Here is an 8,262-nt window from a genome sequence, read left to right on the forward strand (position 1 = left end):
AATTAATCGAAAGATGGCGAAAAACAAGATTCGAGTGCAGACTACGAGCAATAAGAACTCAATAGATTGGCAAACTATTTAGCTAGATTTGTCAATGAAACATGGCTGAGAAAAGTAGAAGAAAGGAACAGACGGGGCCGAGGTATGAGAAAAGGTGAAATTAACATTCCGAGTGAAAGAAAATATCGTCTCTGAAAATGAAGAGTCGAACTCGAAAGCACTTCGACCAGCCAAAGGGAACTTGACCGGACCTCAACGAATCCGAAATGGATCAAAAACTCACATTAATCAACGGCTTTCGATACAACCATTAACTAATGTAAGTTTTGACTCAAAATATGCCGAAAATCCACGAAGAGAGTTGAAGAAGCGAAAATCTGACAATTTCGGCCATTTAGGCTTTAGAGCTCGTATCCTGTGATTTGGATTTTGAAGGTTTTGAGGGAGATTTGAGGTTTATCAATTATAAATTAGGGAAGAGGGGATGGTGAAGGTGGTTTGGTATCAAATTGGTGATGTTTTGGATGGTAGCGCCGCCGTGGGCGGTGGTGGCGGCGCCTAGGGTTTGCTTATATTTGAGGCTTTTGGCTAAGGTTAGAAGGAAACCAAGCATGGACTCGAGATAAGGAGGTGGAGGAGAATATTTGATGTAACTTTGGAGGCAGTTGGAGTTCCGCCGCCGGCGGAGACGATTTTCGGCCGGCGGCAACGGCTGAGGGTAGTAAACTGTACGAGGAAGATGGCTAATGTTTTTTAGGGTTAATGACAAATTCAGACACTTTAATTGTCTGAGATTGAAGCTGGGCCGTTGGATTAGAGTGAACCGATGGTTGAGATTGCAGGACGCCAAAACGGCGTCGTTTTGATGAGTAATAGGGCAGACCGGGTTGGGGTGACTATTGGGCCTGGATTGGGGTATTTCAGTTGGGCTGATTTTGGCCCAAATTTGGTCTCCAATTAAGACTATTTTTTTAATTGTTTTCCTTTTATTTCTTTTATCTATTGTATTTCATTTTGTATTTTTTTATTTTATTTATTTTATTTTTTCTGACTTTATAAAAATGCAAAAAATAAAAATAAAGACCTAATATATTTTCAAAGTTAAGCTAATTAATTCCTAAAATTGTTTAAAACCTATTTCGCGACCAATTCAACAATTAACAATTGAAAATGCAAAAGTGGACTATTTTTGTTATTTTCTCCACTAATTAATCCTAAAATATGAAATTAGATCCTAAATGCAAATGCCAAGATGTATTTTTTATATTTTCCATATGAATTAAAATGCACAAACAAAATGCAAACAGTTAACAGAAAATAACACAAAATTCACAAAATTGCAAAATAATGAAAGAAATCATTTTGTTTGAATTTTTGGGAATAATTCATATATTGGGCAAAAATCACGTGCTCACAGCTGCCCCTCTTTGCCCGGAAACACGAAGAGTTTTCGTGCAAAGATAAGTGAGCGGTAATGAGAGATTTTTGCCCGTTCGCATATTCCGTATGAAGCAATTTTGAAAACCGTCTGACCGCACCCTGCTTCAAAGGTTGCCTACATATCCTTGGCTAAAAAGGAATCAGGTCAGTGTAGTTCGGGAGGGTTTGGTAGCTGGGACTACCAGGAGCTGTGATTTTCACCACTGTTGTTGCTGCTACTGCTCGCTGACCTCCTTATTACACCGTGTAAAGAATAAAAGAAACTATACTAAGCTACGATCTATGAATTACAAAAGATCCTATCTGTGTCTTCAAACTTGCTCTCATGGTCCTTGTTGCATTGTTGTATTGCATTCTCCCTGGCGACATCCTTTTGTTGCTGCCTTGAATTGTGGTCTGAGATGTTTTGCCCTTTCTCCAGGTGGATGCCTGACTGCTGAACTAGAATGTATTCCCTAATCTTCAACCGGGTTTCTGATTGCTGTGTTGAACGGTATTCCTCTGTTCTTCAGGCGGGCTCCTGATTGCTGAAACTTGAAATGTATGCCTCTATTCTCCAGGCGGGCTCCTGACTTCAACAAAATAAACAAAACAAAGAAAATCTCTTGCCCCAATTTGGTGACTGGGCATCATATTACCAGATATTAACAAGAATTGGAAAACTGAAACTTGAATTGTAATACCTTTGTTCTCTAGGCGGGCCCCTGATTGCTGAAACTTGAAATGTATGCCTCTGTTCTTCAGGCGAGCTCCTGATTGCTGAAGCTTGGAATGTGTTCCCTTGTTCTCCAGGTGGGCTCCTGATTGCTGAACTTGAAAAGCATTCCCTTGTTCTCCAGGTGGGCTCCTAACTGCTGCAAAACAAACAAAGAAAATTTTCTGCCCCAGTTTGGTGACTGGGTACAACATGTTATCAAATATTAAAAGCTAAAATTGGAATTGTACTTCCCTTGTTCTCCAGGTGGGCTCCTGACTGCTAAACTTGAAAAGTATTCCCTTGTTCTCCAGGTGGGCTCCTGACTGCTGCAAAACAAACAAAGAAAATTTTCTGCCCCAGTTTGGTGACTGGGTACAACATGTTATCAAATATTAAAAGCTAAAATTGGAATTGTACTTCCCTTGTTCTCCAGGTGGGCTCCTGACGGCGATGCTTGGAAAGTATTCCCTTGTTTTTCAGGTGGGCTCCTGCTTGCGATGCTTGAAAAGGTATTCCCATGTTCTCCAGGTGGGCTCCTGACTGCAACAAAAATAGACAAAGAAAGAAAATTTTCTGCCCCAGTTTGGTGACTGGGCAGACTTGTGAGTTGTTAGCAAAATTGTAAACCGCTTATATTGATGCAATGATGAGAGTAAACTAAAGATTGGATTAGGAGGCGTCTCCTATGAGTAAAACCAAGAAACTTTGACCAGCAAATGCGTCTGCTAAAAGAAAACCTGAATGAACCAAACTGGAACCAAACTTTTTTTTTCTTTTTCTTTTGGTTATGGTCGAATCCTACGTGGATTGCCTACGTATCATGACCCCGCATGAATCAGACCAAGCTAGTTCTTGCAGAATAAATGTAAAGTAGAAGCAAAATATTTTTGGGATTTTCAATTTTATTGATAGCAAATACGTCTATTACAAAGACTCAAAACAACTAACAGACTCTAATGCAGAAAAGAACTACAGACTCCACCATCCCTATTCCATTTTAAACAAAAATACAGACTCAATCAACTGACTGACTTTTAACGAAAAGGAAATACAGACTCAAATGACCAACTCTAGTAGAAAAGGAAATACAGACTCAAAAGGCAAACTCTGGTAGAAAAGGAAATACATACTCAAAAGACAATGAATACATTAAAGCTCCTGGTGCCCGCGGGACATCGTTCGGTCTCGCCGCGGGCCTATATGCAAGCTCCCCTTATTTTGAATCGTGCTCATCCTGCACATTTATTAAGGTGATTTAAGCACTTATTTTGACCTAAAAGAAAAAAAATGACACTATTTTTATGCAAATTTCCAATTTTAAAACAAACGGCCGGTTTTGCAGTTACGGCCTTTCAGCACTTCGGGGCGAAGATTTTAAGGCTTTGCCCGAAAATCGTTTTAAAATGACTCAGGGTGGCTGTTCTTGCAAAAACAGCCTTCCGGCGCCCTTTTTGGGGACATTCAGCTTATTAAACAAGAATGGCGGCACCCGACTTATTCATGAAAAAATTAAAAAATTTGGCATTTTTGGCTATTTTTGAAAAAGGGGAGGTTGGACCCGATGAGGGTTGCCTACGTATCTCACATCCGGTGAGAATCAAACCTGCGTAGTTCGAGCAAATAAAACTAACTATTTTCGAAAACTAAACTCTTTTGTTTTTTGTTGGCAAATACACTATTTCTGAAAGCAAGACTATTTTCTTTTTTAGTGGCAAATAAAACAAACTAATTTGAAAATAAAACTCTTTTTGTTTCCTTTTCCATTGGTAAACAAAACAAACTAAAAAAAACTACTTTTCTTCTTTTTCGTTCATTTTCTCAAAAATCCGACAGCATTTCGGCACTACTTGGACATTGGTTTTTCTAATATAGGTAATTAACTCTCCACACTGCTATTTTCTCTTTTTCTCTCTCTTTTTTTTCCATATTTCCCAGATATTCAAAGCCGGGCAGCATGTGAGTCCAAAACAGATAAATGCACTAGGATGCATCAGGATGGTCCATTATTACGGGTACACCTGTCCTAGACGGACCCAACCCCTGTGTTGAGTCCCCTAAGTCATATGCACGTGATGCAAATAAGCGTTCCTACTAGGGATCCGGCATGAGGTCAAGTTATTCTAGGTTCAAAACCTGAGTATGTGTTCTAGACTGTGTACCCGAGCGGACAACTCGAGTCGAGGAGGGGGCTACGTACCGGGAACCAAAAGGCCATCCGGCTTAGTAACTTTTCCGGCCTCTTTCTTATTTCAAGGTATTGACACTAACAGAATAGGGAGTCTCAACCAGTGAGCACATCCCCGGAGGTGAGAAGAGAAGGGCTTCGGCACAGTTTATATACAGTTCAGATAATATCAAAGCGGTAAACATTTGGCACATTAAGCATGAAACATGTAGGAAAATCAGATATAACCAAATACAACAATTATTCTAAGCTCGAATTCTGAACCCTGAACCAATGTTCTGGGTTCTATCCCCAGCAGTGTTGCCAGAGCTGTCACACCTCCTTTCTCTACTACTACACCCCGGGAAGGGGTATAATAAAGGGAGTTATTTCCAACTTGAAGTGACAATCGAAACGGGATTATTATTAAAGATTCAGAGTTGCCACTTGGGAGATTTATGGTGTCCCAAGTCACCGGTTGAATCCCGAATCGAGGAAATTATTGACTCTGTTTAACAGTCCGCGAACCAGAAATCCGGGTAAGGAATTCTGTTAACCCGGGAGAAGGTGTTAGGCATTCCCGAGTTCCGTGGTTCTAGCACGGTCGCTCAACTATCGTATTTGATTTTATCTGATTTCAAAACATGTTCTAACTTATGTGCCTTTTATTCGTAAACCGTTTTTATTATTATTTTAATGAGAATTGCAACGTCGTGAAAATGCGTCTCGAACCACGTCACATCAATGCACCCATAGTTGTTGACACATTTCGACTCCGTTGGGATTTGGATTTAGGTCACATCAATGTGCACCCAAATTTTAGGAAGGTAATTTTATTGAGGTGCGCGCGTAAAGAGACTAACGCGTTTTTATCTTTGGGGAAGGCCGTGAAATTCGCTAAACGGCCCATCCCGAAGTCTAAAAATTGAAGCTGGGCCGTTGGATTAGAGTGAATGGAAAACGGCGTCGTTTTGATGAGTAATAGGGCAGACCGGGTTGGGGTGACAATTGGGCCTGGATTGGGGTATTTCACTTGGGCTGATCGATTTTGGCCCAAATTTGGTCTCCAATAAAGACCATTTTTTTAATTGTTTTCCTTTTATTTCTTTTACCTATTTTTGTATTTCATTTTGTATTTTTTTATTTTATTTTTTTTTATTTTTTCTGACTTTATAAAAATGCAAAAAATAAAAATAAAGACCTAATATATTTTCAAAGTTAAGCTAGTTAATTCCTAAAATTGTTTAAAACCTATTTCGCGACCAATTCAACAATTAACAATTAAAAATGCAAAAGTGGACTATTTTTGTTATTTTCTCCACTAATTAATCCTAAAATATGAAATTAGATCCTAAATGCAAATGCCAAGATGTATTTTTTATATTTTCCATATGAATTAAAATGCACAAATAAAATGCAAACAGTTAACAGAAAATAACACAAAATTCACAAAATTGCAAAATAATGAAAGAAATCATTTTGTTTGAATTTTTGGGAATAATTCATATATTGGGCAAAAATCACGTGCTCACAGTGTTCTCACCATCTGTGAGAGAATAGAATAATAAAGATTTAGTTCTCAATTCAACAAAGCCGCACGACAAGAGTTTCATGAATATGAAGTATTTCATAAAGGTTCTGCAGCCTCTCGAGGATAAGTACAGACGTCTCCGTAGCGATCCACGAGACTCTACTAAACCGGCTCATGACTCGCGAGACCAAGTAACCTAGGCTCTGATACCAACTTATCACGATCCAAACCTCGATCGCGATGGCGCCCAACATACTGCTAAGCAAGCCCGACCATTTACACAACCTTAACCAAATAACCTAGATGGATAAATAAATATTCACAAGTAAAAATAACAATTTAAATGCGGAATCTTTGAAATAATTTCTAACATCCGAAAACCCCAAAATAAAATACTAAATAGCCCACAGATCTGGTGTCACGAACATGAGCCTCTAATACAAAATATTCACCTAATCACAAGTCTGTCTAGGAAAGAAAATACGAATAAAAGGATAAAGATAGATGGGAGAGATCAAGGTTGCGAATGCCATGCAGCTACCTCAATACTCCCGAATACTGCTGCTCAGCTAAACAAATCCTCACTCACCCTGTGGTGTACCTGGATCTGCACACAAGGTGCAGGGAGTATTGTGAGTACTTCCAACCCAGTTGGCAAAACATCGAAAATTACGAAGTTGGCAAAACCCGAGCCCCGGGCCCACTTCTTGAAAAATTATAAAATTCACATCACCGGATTCCTTATCTCGCCACGAGTCTATACGTATAAAGAACACCAAAATCGGAGTCCAAATGACCCCTCAAATTCCCATTTTGTCTTTAGGTTCAAGCCTACCACCATTTTTGACCTTAATTCCTTGAGTTTTCAGTGTAATTTCATGTATTTGCATGATAAAATTGTGTTCCAAGTCCAAGAATGCTTACCTGATCGAAGTTCTTGAATTTCCTCTTCAAAATCGCTCAAGAACACCCCAATTCCGAAGTTAAAAATATGTTTCTGTAAAATTTTGCGAAGGGATTGAAACCCACTTCTGATCAGTTATTTCCGCTTCTGCGGTCCTTTTTCGCTTCTGCGACTACCACATCTGCGGTGATTTTTCCGCTTCTGCGGAATCTTCTAAAATTCTAAAAACCGCTTATGCGGTCTATCTTCCGCATCTGCGGCTTCGCAGATGCGGCTCCCCTAACCGCTTCTGCGAAAGTAGCACCAGGCCCAAAAGTCGCTTCTGCGATCCTCCCTTCGCTTCTGCGTGACCGCTTCTGCGGTCCATTTCCGCAGAAGCGAAAATACCAGATACCAGATATGAACCTGCAATCTCCAACTTCCATTTTCATCCCGTTAGCCATCCGAAATCACCCCGAGGCCCCCGGGACCTCAACCAAAAACACCAACATGATCCAATACCTTATTCAAACTTGCTCCAATCCTCAACACACCTCAAACAACACTAAAACCATCATTTCTCATTGAATTCAAGCCTAAGTTCTTCCAAAACTTCCGAAACACGCATTCGGTCAAAAAAACACCTCCGAATGACCTGAAATTTTGCACACACATCCCAAATCACCTAACAAAGCTACTGCAACTCTCGGAATTCCATTTCGACCCCCGGATCAAAATCTCACCTATCGACTGGAATTCGCCAAAATCCTAACTTTGCCAATTCAAGCCTAATTCTACTTCGGACCTCCAAAATCACTTTTGATTACACTCCTAAGTCACAAATCATCTCCCAGAGCTAACCGAATCATCAGAATTCATATCCGAGCCCTCTCACACAAAGGTCAACGTCCGGTTGACTTTTCCAACTTAAGCCTTCTTAAAAGAGACAGTGTCTCATTTCTTATCAAAACCATTCCAAACCAACTCTAACACATCAAATACTGATAATGAAACATGAAGAAGCATAAAATGGGGGAAACGGGGCGGTAACACACGTGACGACGGGTCGGGTCATCACAGTATCCCAAATACAATCTTAACATGGTGTGATATTGTCCGATTTGGGCTAAGCCCACACGATTTTTCTCAAAAGGCCTCACAACATTATGATATCCCTGCACCTTATATTTAGGCTCCCAATATTTTCAGCTTTCAATGTAGGACTTTGTTCACATCCAACAATCTCCCCCTCGAACTAAGTTCCATGCGGCTCACTACCACGATTCCTGTGTCTTTTTTCAAGATTCATAGCGTGCCACTCACATCGCTAGAGTATTATGGCAAACGAAGCCCGTAACTAGCTTCTTCTTGTGTGTGCACCGCTGCGCACCATCACTTTGCCATCTCCATACTCGTCCTGCCAAACTTGGGTTCCGATACCAGTTGTTGGGATAAACTATCCCAAATGCACTCTTAACATGGTGTGATATTATCCGCTCTGGGCAAGCCCACACCATTTTAAGAGTCCCCAAAAGGCCTTACGCCAT

This window comes from Nicotiana attenuata, unplaced genomic scaffold, assembly GCF_001879085.1.
Source record: "Nicotiana attenuata strain UT unplaced genomic scaffold, NIATTr2, whole genome shotgun sequence".
NCBI classification, from domain to species: Eukaryota; Viridiplantae; Streptophyta; class Magnoliopsida; order Solanales; family Solanaceae; genus Nicotiana; species Nicotiana attenuata.